This window comes from Pan paniscus, chromosome 11, assembly GCF_029289425.2.
Source record: "Pan paniscus chromosome 11, NHGRI_mPanPan1-v2.0_pri, whole genome shotgun sequence".
Classification (NCBI taxonomy): domain Eukaryota; kingdom Metazoa; phylum Chordata; class Mammalia; order Primates; family Hominidae; genus Pan; species Pan paniscus.
The window spans coordinates 73,614,281-73,639,698 of NC_073260.2; the positions used below are offsets into that span (position 1 = coordinate 73,614,281).

A 25,418-nucleotide genomic window follows, 5' to 3' on the forward strand; every position below is an offset into this window, starting at 1 on the left:
TTTCTATTCATTGAACTTTGATAGCACTCACATAAAGCATCACTCTCTCAACCAGAATCTCTGCCCTTGTCTCACACCACACTCATCCAGGAAGGCTCAGACCTCCCTCCTCTACCCCACCCCCAGTCACCATGCTAACTCATCCCTTCCATTGGAAGCTCTTGAGCTCCTCCATCAGAAGTCTCCTGAGAGCTTGCCACTATCCTGGAATGTAGCTGTATCCTGGGTAACCAAGATCATCTGAAGCTGGCCAGTAACTCTACGTGGATATGAAGGGGCTAGACTGGTGGTGCTATGCTACATGCATCTGCAAGGATCTGTATTTTGAGAAAAAAAATGCAGTTTAAACAATAGAATTTACTGATTTATGTAACTCAGTATTTTGCAGGAAGGTTGACTTCAGTTAGTAGTAGACCAAGAGTTGTTTCTCTGTATCTCTCTGCTTTGCGTTCTATGGCTCGGCCTCCACCCTCAGATTCCATAGGCCACTTTCATAGCTCAAGAGTCTCATCATCAGGTCCAGGCTTTATGCCAAATTGTTGCATTCCCTTGCTAGGGCTGCCATAGCAAAGTACCACAGACTAGGAAACTTAAATGTGGTTACTTATTTCTTTACACTTCTGGAAGTCCAAGATCAAGGTGTTAGCAGGGTTGGTTTCATTTTGAAGCCTCTGTCTTTTGGTTCACAGATGTCCATCTTCTCCCTGTGTCTTCATGTGGGCTTTCACTGTTGCATGTCTCTGTACTCATTTATCTTTTTTTTTTTGTCTTTCTTCAATTTAGGATTTTATTTCCCTTTAAGTAGCAAAATTTTTATTTTCTCAAAGAAAAGGAAGTGGCAGCTGCACACAGAGTGGTGTGTCCTGACATTTTTATTTGTTTGCAAGTTTTATTTCCTTTTTTATTGATATAAAAAAAGCTGTACATATTAGGAGGTACATGTGGTATTTTGATACAAGCATACAATATGTAATAATCAAATCAAGGCAATTGGGATAACCATCATTTCAAACATTTATCTGTGTTGGGAAAACTTCATTTTCTTCTAGCTATTTTGAAATATACGATAAATTATTGTCAACTATAGTCACTCTACTGTACTATTGAATACTAAAGCTTATTCTTTCTATTTAACTGTATTTTTGTACCCATTAGTCAGCTTCTTTTCATCCCGCCCCCCCACCCCACACACACACACACACCCTTTGCAGCCTCTGGTAACCATCTTTCTACTCTCTATCTTCATAATTTCAATTGTTTTGACTTTTAGATCTCACAAATAAGTGAGAATATGTGATGTTTGTCTTTCTGTGCCTGGCTTACTTTACTTAATATACTGACCTCCCAGTAAGTTCTATCCATATTGCTGCAGATGACAGGATTCCATTCTATTTTATGGCCAAGTAGTATTCCATTGTGTATATTTACCACATTTTCTTTATTCATTCATCCATTAATGAACACTGGCTCATTCCATATCCTGGCTATTATGAATAGTGCTGCAATAAATAAAGGAGGGCAGATATATCTTCAGTATACTAATTTCCATTATTTTGGGGGTATACCCATCAGTGGCATTGTTGGATCATATAGTAGTTCCATTTTAGATTATTTCAGATTATTTGTTCCTGTGGGTTTGGGGGGTTTCGTTTGTTCGGTTGGTTGGTTTATTTGTTGGTTTTTGCAATTGAGTTGTTTGAGTTACTAATATACTCCGGTTATCAATCTCGTGTTAGAAGAATAGTTTGCAAATATTTTCTTCTGTTCTTTGGGTTGTCTCTTCACTTTGTTGATTGTTTTCTTTGCTTTTTAGCTTGATGTAATCCCATTTGTCTATTTTTGCTTTTGTTGCTTACGCTGTTGATGTCTTACCCAAAAATCATTGTCCAAACCAACATCTCTAGCATTTTCTCAATGATTTCTTTTAGTTTTTTTGTAGTTTCAAGTTTTATATTTAATTGTTCAGTCCATTTTGCATTGAGTTCTGTGTATGGTGAAAGACAGGGTCCTAGTTTAACTCTTCTGCATATGGATATTCAGTTTTCCAAGCACCACTTTTTAATGACACCGTTCTTACCCTAATGTATGCTGTATTAGTCCATTCTCATGCTGCTATGGAGAAATACCCGAGACTGGGTAATTTATAAAGAAAAGTGGTTAAATTGACTCACCATTCTACATGGCTGAGGAGGCCTCAAGAAACTTAAAATCATGGCAGAAGGCACCTCTTCACAGAGAGACAGGAGAGAGAATGATTGCCAGCAGATGAAATGCCAGATGCTAATAAAACCATCACATCTGGTGAGACTCACTCATTATCAAGAGAACATCACGGGGGAACCACCCCAATGATTCGGTTACCTCCACCTGTTCCCTCCCTTGACACGTGGGGGTTATGGGGATTACAATTCAAGGTGAGATTTGGGTGGGGACACAGAGCCAAACTCTATCATATGCACTTGGTACCTTTGACAAAAAGGAGTCAGCTGTAAGTGCATGGATTTATTTATCTTATCTATTTTATTCCATTGGTCTATGTGTCCATTTATATGCCAGTAGCATGCTGTTTTGGTTGCTATAGCTTTGTAGTATAATTTGAAGTCAGGTAGTGTGATGCCTCCAGGTGTGTTCTTTTTGCTCAAGACTTTTTTTAGTTATTTGAGGTCTTTTTTGGTTCCATGTGAGTTTTAGGATTGTTTATTCTGTTTATGTGAAGACTGTCATTGGTATTTTGATAGGGATTGCATTGAATCTGTAGATTGCTTTAGGTAGTAGGGACACTTTAACAATATCAATTCTTCTAGTCGATGAGCATAGAATATCTTTCCATTTTTTTCATGTCCTTTGCAATTTCCTTCATTGGTGTTTTATAATTTTCCTTGTCAAGATCTTTCACTTGTTTGGTCAAATGTATTCCTACTTTTTTTTTTTTGGTTATTGTAAAGGGGATTGCTTTCTTGATATTTTTTAGATTAACTATTGTTACCATATAGAAATACTACTGATGTTTGTGTGTTGATTCTCTATCTTGCAACTTTACTGGATTTATTAATCAGTTTTAAGAGTCTTTTAGTGAAGTCCAGGATGTTATAAATATAAGATCATGTCTCTGCAAACAGGAATAATTTGATTTCTTCCTTTCTAATTTGGATGTCCTTTATTTCTCTCACCTAACTGCTCTGGCTAAGACTTCCAGGACTACAATGAATAGTAGTGGTGAGGGTGGGCATCCTTATCTTGCTTCATATCTTACGGGAAAGGCTTTCCATTATTCCCCATTCAGTATGATATTAGCTGTGGGTTTGTCATATCTGGTCTTTATCATTTTGAGGTATAGTTATTCTATACTCAACTTGTTGAGAGAGACTAACCTCTTTTTATTAAAGCACCAGTCATATTGGATGAGGACTCATTCTAGTGATCTTAATTATGTCTTTAAAGGTTCTCTCTCCAAACACAGTCAAACTCTGAAGTACTAGGTGTTTGGACTTCAGTATATGAATTTTGCAGGGGCACAGTCCAGCTCATTACGGTGGTCAACTAGACAATTAAGATACATAGGATGAGGTTTCTGAGAAAGAATGATGGTTATCCCTGGTAATTCCTATGAAAGAGAGAGCTTGCTTCACTTTTGCAGGAGTCTCAGAAAATCTATTGTTGCTGATCTTATCAGTGTTTAGGGGGTCAGGTGCCGTTCTTGAAACATTCGTCATGGCCAGAGAGGTGAGATTAGACTGTCATTTTGGCCCATCCTTAAAAGTGGAGGGGAACTCCAAATCACATGGAGAAGAATAGGAAAGTAGTGGTTTTCCAAAAGAAATTTGGGATATTACTAGTAAGTGGTAGGAATACTAAACAATCCTAAATAAAATGCATGTACTGCCTTAACTCAACCTAAAAGGTGGCAAAATCCATCAAGCTATAAAAATAGAAAATCACTGTATTGCATTAACCATAATAATTATTGACTCAGACAAGAAAACCAATGAGTATAGAAATGTTGGGGAACAAGATATTCATTGTGTCAATGTATCACTTTACAGGCTACATATTAATTACAATGCAAAAGTCTGGAAGATATCAATTAACCAAAACGGTGTAATTTAGCAATCAGTGAGACACAGAAATCACAAGATCACCTAGATAATATTTCTGCAAAAAAAGTTTCACATGAATGTAATCATGAGGAAAAAAATCCAAAATGAGGGACATTTTTCAACATGACTACTCAAATGCTTTCAAAAATGCCAGTATCATAAAAATCATAAAAAGGGTGGTGAATTATGCTAGATTAAGGAGACTAATGAAACAAAATGTAATGTATGATTTTGATTGGATCTTGAATCAAATAAGACAACAACAAAATATTTTAAAAGACACCATTGAGACAACTGGAGAAATTTGCATATGAACTATACATAAGATAATAGAATTGTCAGTGTTAAATTTACATAGTATAATAATTGTATTTTGTTTATGGATGAGAATGTCCTTGTTGTTAGGCAATACATGCTGAAATATATCAGCGAGTATTTGAATGCTAAAAACCACATGTGTCCTAGTATTGGCTTACTTGTAGGAAGTGAAATAGATTTCATCAAAAATAATAAAGGCTTTGATGTTTATTTTCTTGAAATTTTTAGTCTTTTATGATGTCAAATAACTATTGATATTCCGTTGGTTCCTTGAACTTTTCTTCATCTTTAAAATGAGAAGAATATAAAGTATGAAGAGTGTCACTGTTAAAAAGTGCACTGCTTTTACAATACAGAGAAAGGAAAATTGGAAGAACCTGTTTGTAACCTTATCAAAAAAACTCAGTATTTCTTTATGCAAAAGGCAATTGTGGCAGTGAAGGAAATTGGGGCATACCATGAAAATTTACCTAGAATATTTTTTAAATGCTAAAGACCCAGCATTTTTTTCCTGCCAGTCTCCTTTTTTAAATTTTTTCCCTCCCCACTAAAAAATGAAAATTACCTTCTTTCTTATGTCAATTTTTGTCTTTAAGCAATGATTACGGAATATCTTCTTTGTGATTTTATAAAAAAACATAAAAACTCTTCCTGTAGGTAATTTGGGAAGATTGTTAATGGAAGGTGGGGCAGACACTTTTAACTGAATAGTTTCCTCCTTTACAATGAAAATCTATACATTTATGATAATTTATAAGTATGAAGATTTGACATGTGTCTTGAAGGTGAAGAGGTTTTGGTTTTGAGCAATTTAATTAAAAATAGAGACTCAAAATTATAGCTAAACTCCAGAATAAACAATGCCCACCCATGCTCACTTCTGGTTTTATATTATGTGCCAGGTAGGTGGCCTAAGTCACTAATGGTGCTTACTTCTTATAGAATATTAGGAAATAACAAATGCATTTGTGACAAGTCTGTATTTACATGACAGCTTCATATTCAAAGGAGTAATGTAATTGACTTAGCTCTAAATCTTTCCAAGAGTTTCTAGTTCTTTTGCAGTAGTTCAACCAATTTGTATTCACTGTTCCTTTCATGAATCAACATTGGCTTTTTTCTTCCTAATATATAAAGAATTGACAGAAACTTATCCAGGCAATCACCATACACCCATCACTATTTATAAAGTCATATATTTATTAATTCATTTAATGCTTAATGAAGGTTTTTGTTTTGGTAATCTATAAATATCACAAACCACATCAAAACTTTGTGGCTTAAAACAAACACATTTCAGAGTTAATCTGGAAAATTCCTTTCAGGTAAACTGTGAAAGGTTGCATTTGTTTTAAGTCACAAAGTACTGAATCTGCCAGCACTTTGATCTTGGACTTCCCAACCTCCAGAACTGTGAGAATTAAATGCTTGTTGTTTATAATCCACTGATTTTATGGCATTTCCTTATAGCAGCCTGAATGAATAGATTAAGACAGATACCAAAGTTAAGAAGGTAATCTTTGTCCTTAAGGAGATCCCAGTCTGCCAGAGAATAGAAAGGTGTAAACAACTACTGCAATTACAAACTAAAATAAAAAAGGTCCTATATTAAAGCTCCATAAAAAGTATATTGGGAGTACAAAGGAAAAAGTGGCTCATTTATCCCAGCTCCCCCTTCCTAGCCCAATTCCAGTGCTGGGGAATGGGCCTCATGAGGGATGTGACTCCAGGGGGCATTGCAGACAGTAGCAGATGGAAAAAGTAAAGAACATTCCAGAAAAAGGAGGTGTGTGTGCACTTTGCTAATATTCCTTTTATTGTGCTAGTTTTTCTGGAAAGAACTTGTGTTGTTTATTCCTGAAAGACCCTAACCCATCTCAGTTATGAGAGTGAGTAGAGGGAAACCCTCTGAGCATTTATTTATAATCTGCCATAATACCTGTAAAGAGCATTGAAAAAATATGCAATAATATTACTGAAATTTTTATTAAATAAATGTATAGTTATAAAAAAAACACAACTTTTCATGATCTCTCACAATTCTGCAATATGGGCCCAGCTAAGCTAGGTAGTTCCTCTGTTCCATGTGCTATCAGCTGAGGATGTAGTCATTATTCTCAACTGGGGTGAAAAGTCCAAGACGACCTGTTCACAGGGCTGACACACAGGACTAGTTATGGACTGAAATATCAGGTAGTGCTGTTGACTGAACTGACTCCATTCACCTCCACTTAGTCTCTCCACACAGCTTGGGTTCACAGCATGATGGCTGCCTACAGTTTCTTAAGTCCTGATTTGGATGTTGCACAACGTCATTCTGTCACATTCCGTTAGTCAAAGCAAGTCACAGGGATAGCCCAGATTCTAGGGAATTATAGAAACAAAAAGCACAGTATTTACTATTACTATTATAGTATTTATTTGCAATAGAATACACAACAACAATAGCATACGGAGGAGAGAAGGGAGATAAATGAAGTTAAGGTGTTGTATGGTCCTTCCTTTATTGCTAGCTCAAGAAGACTGAAGAATCAATGACCTAAGCATCCATCTCAAGAAGTTCCTAAACCCAGTAAATTATACCCAAAGTAAATAGAAAAAAATAAAGAACAGATAATAAAGAAATAAAGAACAAACATAAAGCATGTGATCAACAAAGTAGAAGCTGGTCCATTGAAAAAAACATAAAGTTAATAGAATTCTGAAGAGAATTATAAAAAGATAGCATAAATAACCAAGAGTCAAAGTGGAAAATAGGGCAGGGCTATAACTCTTAAAACCATTACAAATATAATATTATAATATATTTCTGTCAATATATTTTATAATTGAGATGTAGGGACAAATTTCTAGGAAAACATGACATACCATAATTGACCCCCAAGAAATAGAAAATCTGAATGGTCCTATCTATTGTAGTTTTGAATATATTTTTTTAACATCTCCCACGCTCACACAAATGCATGAGACCTTTAGGTCCAGAAAGCTTATAAAACATATAAAGTATATAATAAAATAATGACACCAACTGGTAAAAACACTGTTAGAGAATTTAAAAGTCCTTAATAGCTCCAATTTCATTTTACAAGACCATGATAACCTTGACAGAAAATCTGATAAGAACTCTATAATTAATTAGTCGGGCGTGGTGGCAGGCGCCTGTAGTGCCAGCTACTCAGGAGGCTGAGGCAGGAGAATGGCATGAACCTGGGAGGTGGAGCTTGCAGTGAGCTGAAATCACACCACTGCACTCCAGCCTGGGCGACAGAGAAAGACTCCGTCTCAAAAAAAAAAAAGAACTCTATAATTTAAAAAAACAGGTTAATCTCATTTATTAATATAGATTCAAAAATACTACACAAAAGTATTAACACATTGAGTTTATATATATCTCACATGACTCAATGTGTTAATGTGTGCATGTTAACTCTAAAGATGTGTGTGTGTTGTTTATGTGTGTTGATATCATATTTCAAAAAAACAAGTCTAGTTTATGCCAGCAACACAAGAATATAAGGTCAGTTTTACATCAAAAATCATCAGTGCATTTTACTACATTAACAAAATAAAGCAAAAAACCATATTTTCACCACATTAACAGAATAAACAGAAAGTTACGCTTGAGTATTTTATAAATTTTAATATCAGTTCATGGGTAGAAAACCCTTAGAAAACTAGAGAAGGAAAGAAACTTGCTTAATCTGATAAAAGATACCTGTTTTTCTGAAAGAAAGTACAGCAAACGCTAATGGTGAAATGGCGAGAGCTTCCTTTCTGAGACTGAGTATAACACAAAGATGCCCACTATCAGCACTTTTATTTAACACTGTGCTGAAGCTTTCAAACAGTGAAATTAGACTAAATGAATAAATGGTAAAGAGATTGGGAATGAAGATTTGCAATATTTTCAAATAATATGATGGTTTAAGTGGAATATCTAAAGGAATCTACAGAAAACCTATTAGAATTAATGCATGAGTTTAGCAAGTTTCCAGGATAAAAGGCCATTATCAAAAATCAATTGTATTCCAATATAACAACCAAAGAATGTGAAATAATATGTTGTAATTAAACCAGTTACAGTAGCATCAAAAATATTAAATATCAGAGAATAAAGCTAACAAATGTGGATACTTCTCGCAAACCATAAAGTACCATTAAGAAAATCTAAACACAAATTGAACAAACAGAGAAATACATCATGTTCATGATTAGAAAATAATATTGTAAATATATCAGTTCTCACCAAATTGGACTATAAATTCAATTCAATCACAATCAAAATCTCAGGAGGGTTTGTGCATGTATGTGGAAATTGACAAATGAATCCTAAGATTTCTTTGTAAATATAAGAAGCTAAAACCAGGTAAGTCAAAATTGGAAAAGAAGAAAAAAAGAGTAAGTATTTTTGTACCAGACTTTGACTTACTTTTGAAGATACAGTAATAGAGACCATGTGGAATTTGTCCAAGGGTAGCTAAATTAATAATGAAATAGAAAATATAGTCCAGAAACAGATCCACACATACATGAACTCTTGAATTATGATAAAAGTGGTACTGAAGAGTGACAGAAAAGTACAGTCTTTTCTCTCTTTTTGTGGGGGCGGGGGGCGGGGGATGGAGTCTTGTTTTGTCACGCAGGCTGGAGTACAGTAGCGCAGTGTCGGCTCCCTGCAACCTCTGCCTCGTGGGTTCAAGCAATTCTCTTGCCTCAGCCTCCCAAGTAGCTGGGATTACAGAAGCGTGCCACCATGCTCAGCTAATTTTTGTATTTTTAGTACAGGCAGGGTTTCACCATGTTGGCCAGGCTGGTCTTGAACTCCTGACCTCTTGATCTGCCCCCCTCAGCCTCCCAAAGCGCTGGGATTACAGGCGTGAGCCACCGCGCCTGGCTGAAAAGTACAGTCTTTTCAATAAATGGTGCTGAGTCAGTGAGATAGACATATGGGGAAAAAAAGAAACTTGACCCCAACTTCTGACTATATGCAAAAATCAATTTCAAGTGAATAGTAGAATTAAAAGTAAAAGATAAACAATAAAGCATCTAGAAGATAATAGCTTCATGATCTTGATATGAGCAAAGGTTCTTTTAAAATGACACAATAATCCCTATATTTAAAGAAAAACATGATAAATCGGACCCTATTAAGACAATGAACTTCTGGTTATCAAAAGTAACAAAAAAGTAAATAGGCAATAAGAGAAGATATTTGCAGCACACATACCCAAGAAAACGTTTGTATCCACAATATGTAAAGAACTACAAATCATTCAGTAATAGACAAACAGCCAAAAGGGAGGAAACAAAGACATGAAGAAGCACTTTACAAAAAGAAAGAAAAATAAAACCTCTTATTATATAAAAATGGTCTGTAAACATTTGTAAGGGTGCTTAACTTTATTAGTTATAGGGAAATGCAAATTAAAGCCACAAAAAGATGAAGTACACAGCCACCAAAGAACTAAAGTTAAGAAGACTGACAATGCCACATGCTATTGAGGAGCAGCACTGGGAACTATCATAAAAGGATGATAGTGATTAAATTGATACAGTCACTCAGAAAAATTGTTTGGCAATATATGTAAAGGTTAAACTTAACATACCATGACTAGCAATAACACTCCTAAATATATGCCAATGTTAAATAAAACAAGCAGGAGGCCATCAGCCTGACGCTGTCTCTTTAATTTGAGTTCCTACACTAAAAAGCACAACGTAACTTAGTAGCATTTTTTTTGTAAGAAATAGCCAGGTTTCAGCCAATCACAAACAGCTGAGCCTCAGTCAATCACAGGCAGCCAACTAATCAGACTGTGCCTAAATAAGACAAATGCCTCATCACAGCGTGCCTAAGAAGCAAATGCTTAGCTAGTCCATCAGGTGATTTCTCTACTTTGCTTCCCTGCTCAGCCTATAAAAGCTTACTGCTCATGCTGCTGGGCAGAACTCTGATCCTCTTCTGGTTCTGAGTGCTGCCCAATCATGAATCATTCTTTGCCCAAATAAACGCTATTAAATTTAATTTCTCTAAAGTTTTTCTTTTAACAGTTTGGCATTACAGCACGAAGTGACTGAGCAAAGCTACCCACTGAAACCACTGGGCGCATTGCTTTCTTGCCTAAATTGGAAGTCAAGGATGAGTTTCCTCTCAAATCAAAGGTCTGCAAATCTGCATTTTGAGCTCCAGACTTTATTTGAACAATTCTTTTACAGAACAGAATTTGCAATTGGATTCAATCTAATAAATAACTAGGTTCCTCCTCCTTGAAAGTAGGTTTCTCCAAATCTGAAGAGTCTGGTGCTTCAGAAGTCTGGGACTCTTTTTTCTGGGACACTGACAACTTTTATGTACAATAAAGATGATTTCAGAAACCATGTATTTTGGGGGAAATGGTTAGCCTTACTATGGAAAACTTAGAATTACGGTGGCCACAATGAGGAAGGTTTAACTTGAGAGGCGCTTTAAAAAAGAAAGGATGCAGCAGGGCCCGGTGGCTCACACCTGTAATCCCAGCACTTTGGGAGGCCGAGGCGGGTGGATCACGAGGTCAGGAGATCGAGACCACCCTGGCTAACATAGTGAAACCCCGTCTCTACTAAAAATACAAAAAATTAGCCCAGCGTGGTGGTGGGCACCTGCAGTCCCAGCTACTTGGGAGGCTGAGGCAGGAGAATGGCGTGAACCTGGGAGGCCGGAGCTTGCAGTGAGCCAAGATCGTGCCACTGCACTCCAGCCTGGGCAATACAGCGAGACTCCATCTCAAAAAATAATAATAAATAAATAATAAAAAAATAAAATAAATTTAAAAAGAAAGGATGCAGGACACCTCAAATAGAATGGAATGTATTTTTGACCGTCATGCAGGAACTTCTAAAAGACTAAACGAATCAAAACACTGCCTCTTTATAAAAATCCTCATAAAATTCAAATGAAAAATTTTAAAACTCTTTTTCAAATATATTAGTAAAAAACTTTAGCTATCTAGATGGATAACCCTGTTCCATCAACCAGAAAAACAAAAAAGGATTCAGAGATTTTTTTAATGAATTAGTGAGTTTTGTGTTATTTTACCTAACACATGGCTAAAATTTTTGAATGAAAGCATGTATGTTTATATTTATGTATGTATGTACATATGCATGTGTGCATGGTATTTTTCTATTTCTGCATAGTATTGACAAAATTAATTAATTTTTTTTTTTTAAAGCTTTGGCCAGGCGCGTTGGCTCACACCTGTAATCCCAGCACTTTGGAAGGCTGAGGCAGGTGGATCACCTAAGGTCAGGAGTTCAAGAGCAGCCTGGCCAACATGGTGAAACCCCGTCTCTACTAAAAATACGAAAATTAGCCAGGCATGGTGGCACACGCCTCTAATCCCAAATACTCAGGAAGCTGAGGCAGAAGAATCTCTTGATCCCGAGAGGCGGAGGTTGCAGTGAGCCGAGATCCCGCCACTGCACTACAGCCTGGGCGACCAAGCGAGAGAGACTCCGTCTCAAAAAAAAAAAAAAGCTCTGTTAACTGGCTTAATGGAAAATAAGCCCTTATATAAATTAAGTATTCCTTAAACTCTTAGAAAGATAGAAACCAAACCAAAATGTTTTTCCAGTTCACATGATCTTAGATAAGTCTTTTAATTATTACTCTAGTAAATAATATTCAGTTCATCAGTTTGAATAAAACAGATACGTCTTCAGAGTTCAATATTAAGTATAATGCAGACAACTTTTTCTACTGAGGGTTACTGGTAAAATGCATGTATGTTATTTCTATATTACGAAATTTGTCAGCAAGAAAAATAACTTAAAATGATGGCTACCTGTTTAATGCCTCATTTTTATGAGCAATCCAAGCACAATTGTTAAAAACAAATGAGCTGAATACATATAAAATTTTCATTTGAAAAATGTTCTTTCTATACCAGAAGATTTTAACATTCTTATCCAGAATGCAACGTTGAGGCTGAGAGAAATCGGTACAAACAATTTAATTATTAGGCCTAGCAAAAAAAAATAAGACAATAGAGATAAACTATTGCCTTCCTTACAGCTTCTTATTACAGAGAGACTAAAGATAGGTGTGTCTATTAGTAAGCATGTCCTGTGGCACATTGAAAAGTGTACTATGATGAAGAAGATGCTTCTAGAATTATGAAATGGTGGTGTTAAATTACACAATGTTGGTATACACTAGGCAGTTTACAATTGCTTGCTTCTTAGCTTTCACTGGAAATTAAGGTTATTAAGGGTTAATAATTGACATAAGTAACTAAAATTCATAGAAATAATATGGGAAACAACATTTTATGCAAGTTCACAAGGAAGGCAAAATGTGTTTTTGGTAAGGAAAACTATAAGTCATGAGGATGTGCTTTGTTTTGTTAAGGGAAAAAGTAATTTTTGTTAAAATAGAATGATTGGCTGTTGCACAATAAGAAAAGAGAAAAATATAGGACAAAAATTGAATGTATATAAGAAAACTATAGAAAGTTTATATGACAAATCTTGGGAAAGGAACTTTATGTGTGATCAAGCTGGCTAAGATTTGAAGGAAATTGTTTACATGTTTTTGAAATTGAGCATTACTATCAAAAGCAAACTGACATAAAACTAAAATTTGGTTCTCTCTGTTAAAACAATAAGGTTTTCTTGGACTTCTGGTCTGCTTTCAATAAGAAATTGTATAAGGTTTTCCTTTACCTTTTAAGTAATTGGCTTAGGGAACAAAAATTCTGCTTATGTTTTGTTTTTTAAGATTATATATTTATGAAGATAATTTCCTGTGCTTCACGTTGTCCTTATTAAGTCTTTGATTACTTAATAAAATCTAAGGTTTTTCCTACAGCTATGTGGCTTTCTGTATTTGCTTTCGAAGTCTTTTAATTATCACTCTAATTAAATGAATAAGTATTGATTCACAGTGACCTGTGATCCTATTTTACTCAAATGTTTTAAACTTTTTGACATTTTTGACAATTTCCATTTTTGACATTTTTGATAAATTATAAATTAAAACCTTTTGACTTCGAACTAACTTTGGAAGCTTTCATATGGGCCCCTGGAATCTCCCAAATAAATTTATTTTCTGCTCTTCTAAAAGCAGGGATTTTTAACCATTTAGGCTTATTTGATAATATTTTAAAATGCATGGGAAATATAGTCAAATAAGTGATTCTGAACCTCCTTTAAGTCGTATTGGATGTGTCATGAATACATGTTTCAGAAATTGTATGAAACACCTAGAGATCTGATAGTCCTGGTATAATGCTATCAGTCATAATTCTAGTTATCTAAAAATATTGTATGTCACAGAAATAACAAAATTTCCTTGTCAGTTGCATTATAATGAGCTCCAGTCAGATCTTTAACTATGGCTGTTTTAACTCTTGTTATACACAAATAGTTAATTGTTTTACTCTGATGCTTTCCTGAAAGCTATTGCTAGTATCTATAAACCCAAAGTGTTTTATCTTTGATAAGATTCATTGAAAGGAGTTTGATAACTGTACAGATTTCTGATAACTTTCAGATCATACCATTAGACTGTTCCGGGAAATCTGGGAATTCTTAACTGATTCATAAAACTGCTAACCTAACATCAAGCAGAATAAGAATTAACTGAATACCAAGAAAATGCCTTAATAGATTTTCCTTCTGTCAGAACATGCAATTTGAATGAATTTCATAAGATTGATCCAAGTCAAAGCATCTATGATGATCTATTTAATAAATAGTGCTATGCACCTGATTGTTGAAAAACAAAGTTGGTATCGAAAGGATGTAAATTTCATGTTAAGAAAAGACCCAGAGAGGGCCCAGATAGCCACCTTATCATTCTTGAGTCCTTAAAGCTTTCATTATAAAAAAAGTCTGTACTCTGCATAGAGTAGATAAAATCATACAAATTATGAGAAAAATCAGTATATTGACTGTTCTAAAATTTTTAAAATGATGTATAAACAATACTTAGTTTGCCAAACCCGTAATCCTGGTAAAACAGTAAAACCTCAGGTGTTACATTTCCACTACCTGCTAAATCATTTGATACTTACAGATGGATTTCATTCCATTTTCAACCCTCAATGGGATATCAAAATGCTCTTGAAATAGCCTGTACATTCTCTGATTGGATAGAAGTTTTCCCCTGCAAGAAGGTCTATGCTATTACTATAACTAAAAGATTATTGGAAAATGTGTTTCTTTATGTACTGTACTCTTAAAAATCACTGAAAGTAGATTTTAAGCATTCTCATCACAAAAAAATGATAAGTACAGTAGTCTCCATTTATTCATGAAAGATACATTCCAAGACCCCCAGTGGATGTCCAGAATTAGAAATAATATCAAACCCTATATACACTATGTTTTTTCCTATACATATATATCTATGGTAAAGTTTGATTTAAAAATTAGGCACAGCAAGAGATTAACAACAATAACTAACAATAAAATAGAACAATTATGACAATATACTTTAATAAAAGTTATATAAATATGGTAGCTTTTTCTCTATCTCAAAATATCTTACTATATTGTACTCTTCCTTCTTCGTCTTATGATTATATGAGATGATAATATGCCTGTGTGATGAGATGAAGTGAGGTGAATGACCTAGGCATTGTAACACAAATGGAAAATTTCAGAAATAAACAATTCATAAGTTTTAAATTGCATGCCATTCTGAGTAGCATGATGAAATATTGTACCACTGCACTTCATCCTGCCCAATTGCCATTAGTCACTTAGTAGCTGTATTGGCTACCAAGATCAACAGTAACAGTAACAAAGCACTTGTGTTAAAGTAGCCCTTGTTTTACTTCACAAGAGCCCAAAGTGCAAAATTAGTTATGAAATATCTTTGGGCCATGGTTGACCACAGATAACTGAAACCACAGAAAGGGAAACTGTGGGTAATAAGGGATTACTATATGTGAGGCAATGCATACGTTAATTAGCTCTATTAAGTCATTCCACGATCTATACATTTTTCAAAACATGTTATACACAGCATCTGTACAACTTTTATTTGTCGATTAGAAATAAATTGATTAATTAATTAGGGGAAAATGAAAATACGTTTTTGGCAACTGGAGGCATTCTGGAGAAATCTTCCGCAATAGAAGTACTAATTTCACTGAAAAAGTTATAAAACAGTTAAATGAGTTATTACAAACATTACCATTATCCCTATCATATTCAGTCTTCTGGGAAAGTTGAAAGGACAAGTGGCATTTAAAAATTGAAATTGGCAAAGTTAACTGAATCAACTAGATAGTTTTACTAAAGACATTATCATGGGCCTTGATGGAAATCATATCCATCCCTACTGGAAAACACAAATTAACCCCTTATGAAATAGTTACTGGGAGATCTATGTACCTAATATTAAAACCTTCTGTATCTCCTGCTCTTATAAACTCTGACATGATTCAGTGTTGCAAGGCTTTAATGTATTATGCCAATGTATATTTTCATCAGTTAAAAGGAGCCTTCTGTGACACACAAACGATAACCAGATATTTAACAAACTAAGACTTAAAGACTGCGTCTTTTGGGAATGACACCAGAGAAAGACTGCCTTTTCACCCTGTTGGAAGTGATCATACTGTATTCTCACCACCCACACATCAGCAAAACGTCAAAGCCTCAAGCCTGGGGTCCATATCTCTCAACTCAAGAGGGCACCTCCAGACTCAGGAGTGTACTCCTGTTGGAGACCTCAACATAGCAGAGAGCTTCCTCCCAGAAGCAAGTGACATCCCACATGTGGACAGCTTTCCCAGGATCACAGATCAAGACTTCTTTCCTCTGTCATCATGAAATGTTTACTCTTTTTCTTCTTTTTCCTGCACCACTATTCTGTTTATGCATGGGAAGATAATGCTATGGTTATAATTTCACAATTGATAGCTTCCATAGGAAATTTAACTGAATGATGAATATGTCATATTAAACCTAAATCCCTACATGGTCTTAGAGATCCTCTAGTTTATCCTATAACAAATTTCATTCATATTCCAAGTGCAACTACTCTTCAAATTGCACATCTGATTCTTTCCATAGTGTTAGGCTTTTAGATTCATATATTCACAGTGTTTGTTTAAATCTGACAGCAGGCAAAAACTGTAGTGAGGGTTTTGCAGGGTTTTTTTGCCAGAAACCACATAAGAAAATTAAAGGGAAAGATAATTCAACAATTTCTACATAAATTCCTAACCCTAATTTTCATTATCCTCCTGATAGTCATCATAGCAGTCTCCCTGGTACACTGTATCACGAGTCTTAAATGCTTGTATGCAGCCATCCACTATGCATCAAATGGTCTCAATCTGGTTAGAATAACAAAAACACAAGGAAAACATAAAGCATCAATCAATTGACCTGACACCCTGACTTGTGAATTCCATACTAAGACCAAACAAGTCCATGAGGATGGTAACAGAGAGTGGTGTCAATGTTGAAGGTTTTGAGAGGCTGACCAAAAGGGGGAAATTATTAAAGTAAAATTGGCAGGAGTCCATTAGCCTGAGCCTATCTTCATACTTTGAATTTCTATAGCAAACTACAATAAAATATAGTATGTAAACAAACTGAAGCCTAACTTAGCAGTAACAAACAGCCAGGTTTCAGCCAATCACAGACAGACAACTGAACAGCTTCTGCCAATCACAGTCAGTCAACTGACCAAACTGTAATCAAATAAGGCAAATGCCTAGTTGTAGCCAATCAGATGATTTCTCTCCTTTGTTTCTGTGCTTGGCCTAAAAAAGTTCACTGCTCATGCTGCTGGGCAAAGCTCTCTGAACTACTTGTTCTGATTACTGCCCTGTTCATGAATTGTTCTCTGTTAAATGTATCTAAAGTATTTATTTTAATACCTATATGAATGCATATATATATCCACCAACAGACATATGCAAGAATTTTATAGCTGTATAATTTATAAATGTCCAAATATTTTCTTAATCCAGTCTATCATTGTTGGACATTTGGGTTGGTTCCAAGTCTTTGCTATTGTGAATAGTGCCACAATAAACATACGTGTGCATGTGTCTTTTTAGCAGCATGATTTATAATCCTTTGGGTATATACCAAGTAACGGGATGGCTGGGTCAAATGGTATTTCTAGTTCTAGGGGAGTGGAAGGATGGCATTAGGAGCTATATCTAATGTAAATGATGAGTTAATGGGTGCAGCACACCAACATGGCACATGTATACATATGTAACAAACCTGCACATTGTGCACATGTACCCTAGAACTTAAAGTATAATAAAAAAATATATAAAAAGCCCAAATAGGAAATAATGCTAATGTCTATCAACAGCAGAATTGTCAAATAAATTGTGTAATATTCATTTAATGGAATAACATAAAGCAAATAAAATGAACAAACAAGTTAACACCACAACACAGCCAGTGTTGTGGTGAACAGTTAAACAATAAGGCTACTGTGAAGATTAATGAGATTATTGCTATAAATGGCCTGTTGCTTGGACTCTTCAAAGCTCCTCTACTTACCAACTGCACTTAACTACACAAGTATGTCTTGGTAACATTTATTTCACTTCTTTAGTGGAAGGATCCTTTCTGATGCTCAGCCTGTAACATTACTTTGCATCTACCTGATGGCCTTCTGAGCTGCTGGCCTTAAGAAAAGGTGGTATCAAGAAGGAGCAAAGGACAGCATGAGCACTGACTATGGGGAAGTTCTGAGTGAGGTTCTGCTGAGCTATTAATGGCTGTGGTCCAAGAGTAAAAGGAAGAGAAATTTTATTGTGATCTATAGATTTATCAGCAAGAGAAAAATTCTCCCTACTGAGCAGCCAAAGAACATAGGATACAGAGTGTGGGTGACAGAGCTGCAGCCCACACTGCAACACAGTTCAGAACCCTGAATAGGGAACATACTGTGCACACATGACAAACTTTCCTATCCTATGGTCTTGGAAAGGAAAGCACAGACAAGCTCTGAGAAATGGACAAATGGCTGGGAAATCATGAGAGAACTTTCACACTCAGAAAGTTTGTATGGCATATAAACAGCCTCTTTAAATGTGATCCAGACTATGAGTGACAACTCTAAATGTTCTTTGATCCACATCTGTGGACGTAAGATCTGTGTACAAGTAACCTCAAATACTAGTCAACCTGTAAAAAACAAACAACAACAACAAAATCAAGAGTTCAGTAGTGGAGGTTTTTACACTTTGGAGTCAGAGTTACACATGCTGTAATCTCAGGATTTTGTCAGCTGCTAGCTGTAATGTGTCTAAATTAATCTTTCTGAGGTCAAGTTTTATCATGTCTGAAGGTGGTGTAACAATATCTACCAAACAACAGAAGTATTATAAAAATAAATAATATATGTAAAGTACATATCACACTGGTTAGTGAAAAAATAACTACTGAATAATGGCTGCCATTATTCAGTAGTTATTTTTATATATACTAGTTATATATACAACTAGTATATATATATATACTAAATAAATATATATATACACACAGTAGTTATACACACACACACATACACACACACATTCATGCTTTCAAGTAGCTCAAAGCCTCATGATGGAAGTTAGTACTAAATCATGTGAGAAATATACGCAGAGGTTTAGATTTGTCATCAAACCAAATCTAGGGACTGACTATCAAGGAAAAAATTGTTCTCCTGAAGAGAATGGACATTTATGGTTCCATATACGCTATATGCTAGATGACAATGCATGCTATATAATATTATAATGCTTTCTAACTGGGTTACGCCAATCCACAATTCCCCCATCAATGTGTAAGTATCACAAGTTTCACAAAAACCATGCTTACATAAGGTGCTATTTTGTTGTTGTTTGGACTAATTTCTAGACTTTTAGGATACGTTAATTTCTAGAACTTCATGAAATGTTTAACTGTTCTTCATGATTTTTAGGAGACAGTTAACTAACAAGCATTATAGAGCTGTTCAACTGAGCAAATTGGTTTTCACCACTAGCATAGGTTGATGAGGCCCATCAAACAAAGAGTGTGAGAAAGCATAAAAAAGACTTGTTGTGCTCTAAAATGATACATCCTTAATCCGGAAGCTCATGCAGTTCTGAAGCTCTTTCACAAAGCATTTGCAATTATCCATCAAATGTGCTTCCCAAGAGCGTTTTGAAAACTCAAAATTGGGGGTTATTTTCGCACATCCCAGTGTTTACAGGCTTTCACTGGTTTTTAAATTAATGGAAAAAGTATGACAAAACAAACGCAATTTTTTTCTTACAAGAACCTGTTTGAATGCCCATTGTGCTTTTTGACAGTAAACACCAGGTAGGAAATTCAAGGGTTTTTTTGAAGTCAGTGTGCACAATTTCCTATTCACTCTTAAAGAGTAATTTGTTAAGAAGTTTCTTTATTTGCAGGAATGTCTCATCATCTCAAAAGCAAAATAATCATTAATAGTGACAATTATATATGACAAAAAGGATTAGGCCTTATTAGAGAAGAAAGCCAAATTTAAGTAGCTTGTGATAAATTATTTTGCAAAGTAATGCTGAATATGTATTGAAATATGTGTATGTTTGTGCATACCTGTGTATGTATATGTTTATGTATGAGTGTGGGTACATATATATATTATATATATGTCATTGTTACTGTCTACTGTCATTGCTGACTACAACACCTGTGATTATGGTTTTGATATCACAGACATATATAATCATACTGTGACAGTATTTGTCATTCCTTCTATTATGTGGAAGGGTGGTAACAAGGACCCACTATGTAGCTAATAACGTCCAAGAATCTTGGACAGTGGCCTAAATACTTTGCTTCTTTCCTTAGCCAATGTACAGCTGAGGTGACTTAAGCAGTGGGAGGTCTGTAGGGCAACTGGGGAGGAGGTGGGAGGAAGTGCAGGATACTTTTTAAGCCTGAAGGAAACCCTGCAAACCCACTACAACATTGAATTGCTCTCTCATTTTCTGTTATAAAAAAAAGGAGAAAGAAGAAATCATATGTGAAGTATATCATTGTGCCCTCTACAATTTGTGTGAAACAGTTCAAGACAGTTGTCACCTGAATTAGGTGTGGCCTTCTCTACCACTTTGGAAATAAGACTATTTATTGTACTGTTATTTCTATTCTATGGTAACTTGCCTATCATTCTTGAGAGTGCAGCACTGAGAATAAGTCTCATTTTTAAAATAACCCACCTGACTTTTACTATAAGGATGTTGTTGAGGATGCTGTTTGCTACATCAAACAGATCTTCCTGATGAAGACACGTTAGAAAAATGTTTCATTAGTTCATTTTTCATGCTGCTCTGAAGAAATACCCATGATTGGGTAATTTATAAAGGAAAGAGGTTTAATTGACTCACAGTTTTGCAGGACTGGGGAGGCCTCAGGAAACTTACAATCATGGTGGAAGAGGAAGCAACTACGTCCTTCTTCACATGGCAACAGGAAGGAGAAGTGTCAAGCAAAGCGAGAAAAAAACCCTTATAAAGCCATCAGATCTCGTGAGAACTCACTCACTATCATGAGAACAGCAGCATGGCTGTAGCCACCCCCACGATTCAGTTACCTCCCACTGAGTCCCTCCTACAATATTGGGGGATTATGGGAACTATAATTCAAGATAAGATTTAGGTGAGGATACAGCCAAACCCTATCAAATGTCTTTCAAGCCCTATGTCAGGAATAATTGAGCTTCTCATCAGTAACTTACCTATTTTCATCTCATGAACATTGGGCCTACTGTAAATGAATGACTGTACTTCTTTTGCCTTGGCTTACCATAAACTTTGTGAACAACCTCTGGCAAATAATACTAGACCACACTACATAGTGGCTATGAACCAATCTTGTATATGAATTCGCTTTACCTTTTCCTTTCTTTACACTTATTTCATTTTTGAAATTGCATTATAAACATTTTAAGCCCCTTAAATTATTTTTGGCAATGCAAAATAGGCATCAATATATTTTCTTGGTGTATTTATACTAATCAATCATCTGCCTTTCCCAAAGAACTGTGAGAGATACCAACATGAATCAAATATGGTTTCTGCTCCAGTTTTGGAAGAGACCTACACATAAATAAGTATAATAAAACAGAAGTAGGTAAAAGTACAGAAAAAAATATATGGAAATTGGGGAAAGAGAGACATGAATTGCCCTTAGTGGAAAAAAAGGATAAGGGACATGTGGTGAAGTAAAATGAGCAATGCTGTTGCTTACTAGCTGTGTGATCTTGAACAAATCACTCACCTTCTTTGTGCCTCAATGTCCTCATCTGCAAAATGGGAATAGTAATATCTTGCTATATAATTAAATGAGATAATGTACTTAGCACAGAATCTAGCACAAAGTAAATGCTTAATATATTTTAGCTGATATAGATAAATTTTAGGTACTATGACAGAGATTATATCAGAGCTGAATTTTTATGGAAAAGTATAATTTGAATATTTTGATATGGGAAGAAAAAATATACAGTACTACAAAAATATACAAAGAGAAAAGGAACAGAGACAGGAAATCATTGTACATGCACAAGAAAGAGTATGTAGAAGAGTTTGACTAGATCTATAGCACTCAAAGAAAATCAGTCAGACATAGGCTTAGAATGGTAGGTCTTCACAAAAAAGCTTAAACAGAGATAATGAATTTGGGATTTATTCAGGAGCCATGGGAAGCATTTTGAAGTTTTAAATGAGTACATATTGCAGTCAAATTAATTGGAGGACAAATGAATTAAAATGTGAATACAAATAATTACCAGTGAAATGATTAGTCCAGTGGCCCTAGTAAGAGGTATTGATGTCTGAATTAGTGTATTTGCGGAAAGAATAGAAAGGAAAGAACAGCTGCAAGATAGTCATGGTCTACAGATGCTTCAGAATCTGGCAACCTTTTGGTTTTGGTGTAAAAAAAAGAGGAGAGAAATCAAAGTCTATGGTTTTAATTGTAGCTAATAATAGATATTCAATTTCATCAAGAGAGGGGAAGTTAAGGAAGAAGAAGAGTGGTGAAGGTAAGTTGATCAATTCACATTAGGACGGTTGGCATTTGCGACGGTGATGGGCTACAAGAGCTAAGGTGCCAACGAAGTTGGAAATGAAAGCACTCAGATGAGGTACAGAAGTGGAGGTCAAGAATTGGGAGTCACCTTCATTGCTGAGCTGTCAAATTAGATGAGCTTTATCAGACAGAAAATAAGGAAGAAGATAAAAGAGGTAAGGATCGGCCTTTGAAAAGCATTATATTTAGGGCTGAGAGGAGGAAGAGCACCAAAAAGGAGTAATTGATGAAGCAGGAATAAAATCAAGGAAATTTGGTGCAACCCCAAAATCATAGAGTTCCATTCAAATGATGCAGTTTTCCTTCATCTTTTGCAATTTTTTTAAAACTAGAACTTTATGTAATTGGAGTAAACACTTCCCCCAAGATAATGCCATTTTAATTTTTTTCTAAATATAAGAATTATATCCTGAGGTAGCTTAAGTCTGGAAAATTCAACAGAAGGAATTTGACTCCATAAAGTATGCTTCAGTCTCGATAGTCATAAATATTACTCCAATTATGAATTAAAATTTTTCAAAAGAAACTAAATTAAATCACAGTATATTTAGTGCAACTTTTGAAAAATGCAGCACTTCTGTGTAATATGATACTATTGTTTCTCCACTAATTCATTTTCTATATCATTTGGGACAGATAAGTACACTTTCCTTGCAATCTGACTATTTTGCTTCTGTTTGTACATTTTGCCTTCAGATTTTCTTCACTTCTAAAACTCTATTATCATTTGGCATTAGGGGAATCATTTTTATTAATATTTTTCCCTTAACAGTCTATTTTTTCATGCTTAATTTCTAACATACATTTTTAAAAACTTAAAAAGGACCATTGGTAGTAATTGATTGGTTATTACAGTGACCTGAAATCTTCAAAATCCATGAGCAAATGAGAACCAATAGGCTTATATGAATATTAAAAAATTTTTCTATTTACCTCTCCCAACCAAGTCCCTCACAGTGATTTTTTGTCACTTTTTGTGACACACTTGGGCTCTCTTGTTCTTTCCTTCTACTCTCCTCCATTGCCTATAACTCTGCTTTTGAGTCACACCCTTCTACTCCCCCTGTGTTGATGCCTTCAATTAAAGCAAGGCTTTCTGGTGCATGAACTTTAAGTTATCAAAAACAGAAATGTAGTAGGGCTCTCCACAAAGACAAAACCAATAGAATATATATATAAATAGATAAGAGAGGATTAATTAGGAAAATTGGCTCACACAATTATGGAGACTGAGAAATCCCTCAATAAGATGTCTGCAAGTTGGAGAACCAGTGACTCTGGAGTGTGGCTCAGTTCAAGCCCAAAGGCCTCAGAACCAGTGAAGCTGATGGTGTAACTCTTTGTCCCAGGCCAAAGGATGAGAATCCAGAGGTGTGGGAGGTGGGTAGTGGTGAAAGTCCTAGAATCCAAAGGCTAGAGAACCTAGAGTTCTGATGCCCAAGGGCAGGAGAAGGATGTCCCAGCTCCAGGAGGGAGAGAGAAAATTCACCTTTCATCTGCCTTTTTGTTCTATCTGGCTCCAGCAATTGAATGATGCTCACTCACATTGAGGGTGATCTTACCCACTCAACCCACCAAATCACATGCCAGTCTCCTTCAAAAATACCCTCACAGACACACCCAGAAATAATGGTTTACCAGCTGTCTAGGTATTCCATAATCCAGTTAAATTGACACTAAAAAATTAACCATCACAAATGGTATGTTCCTTTCGATCATGCATGCACCAAAATCAAATTATATTCCACAGAAATAGGGAGAATGCCTATGCAGCTCCCACACTGTCTATCAAACAGGGCTGGAGAATAGATAATGTTTTCCCCATCTCTCTCCTAAGGTGTCCATTTCAAAATGCCCTCCATATAGTCTCTCTTTATTCTAATGCAAATTAAATCATTTAAATGCGTGCCTATGATAACGCACATTTCAGCTATTTATTAGATTCATTAGACCGTGATTTCCAGTTCAGACCAAGCTAGTCATCTTAATATGGAGAGAGATATAAACAAACATAGTTACATAAAAATGATAATATAGATATAGATCATACAGATATAGATCTGGAGATAGATACATATCAATAATCACTTTTATTTTGATACCAATTACCTATATCTTAATGTAAGATCCTATGTACACAATAAAAGTATCGATTTAGCTTCAATGTTGTAGTAGTTACTTTTTCCTGCATAAAAAACACCTCAGAACTTAATGGCTTACAGTCATTTATTTAGCTTACAATTCTGCAAGTTGGCAATTTGGGCTAGGTTTAGCTGGAAGTTTCTTGTAGGCTTAGCTGAAATGGCTCATCTGTACTCAAGTGGGCCTGTACAGACCAATTCACAGAGTAGCCACAGAGATCTGAAAAAGAAAGGGGAAGACCTCCAATGATCTAAGCTCAAAACTCGCACATCAACACTACTACCATATACCTTGTCCAACGCAAGTGACGATGCCAGTCCGAATTCAAAGGATAGGGAGGCAGACTCCACCTTTTTATGGAAGGAGATACAATGTCATATTTTAAAGCTTTTGGACCTGGGACTAGAGGACATTTTTTAAGCTGTTAAATAAAAACTGATTGAAACAAACAATAGGACATGCAAGTTCACATGACAGCCCTCTCCCCAGGAGTGTCTATGCTATACAATAAACAGTGAAGATTCTGAAAGACATTTCAGGACAGTATCTGGCAAAAAGAAGGCATTCAAACCTATTTGTCAAATAAATAAATGATTTGATAAAATGAATTTTCATGGCAACTAAAAAATGGTTAACTCCTAGCATATTCTGAAAAACTATCACATCCTCCAGATGCCTATCATTAACTTAAACAAAATATATTAATTTTTCTAAGTTACAAGAGTTTAGAAATATAGTTTTTCAAAAGGCAAATGATACATAATAAGTCCTCACTTAACATCA

General features: G+C 35.3%; 1 long non-coding RNA gene across 4 annotated transcripts in view; it reads right to left on the minus strand.

Moving 5' to 3' along the window:
• Positions 1–25,418, minus strand: part of LOC117981706 (uncharacterized) — a 137,464-nt gene that overhangs the window by 89,132 nt on the left and 22,914 nt on the right. For 2 of the 4 annotated variants that reach the window (XR_010109055.1, XR_008619707.2), the window contains exon 4: positions 6,367–6,779. The exons of 1 other annotated variant lie outside the window; for it this stretch is intronic. This is a non-coding gene — a long non-coding RNA (uncharacterized LOC117981706). Of the gene's footprint in view, positions 1–6,366; positions 6,780–24,557; positions 24,855–25,418 lie in introns of those variants that run through there. One more of the 4 variants, XR_008619708.1, reaches the window with a different exon arrangement.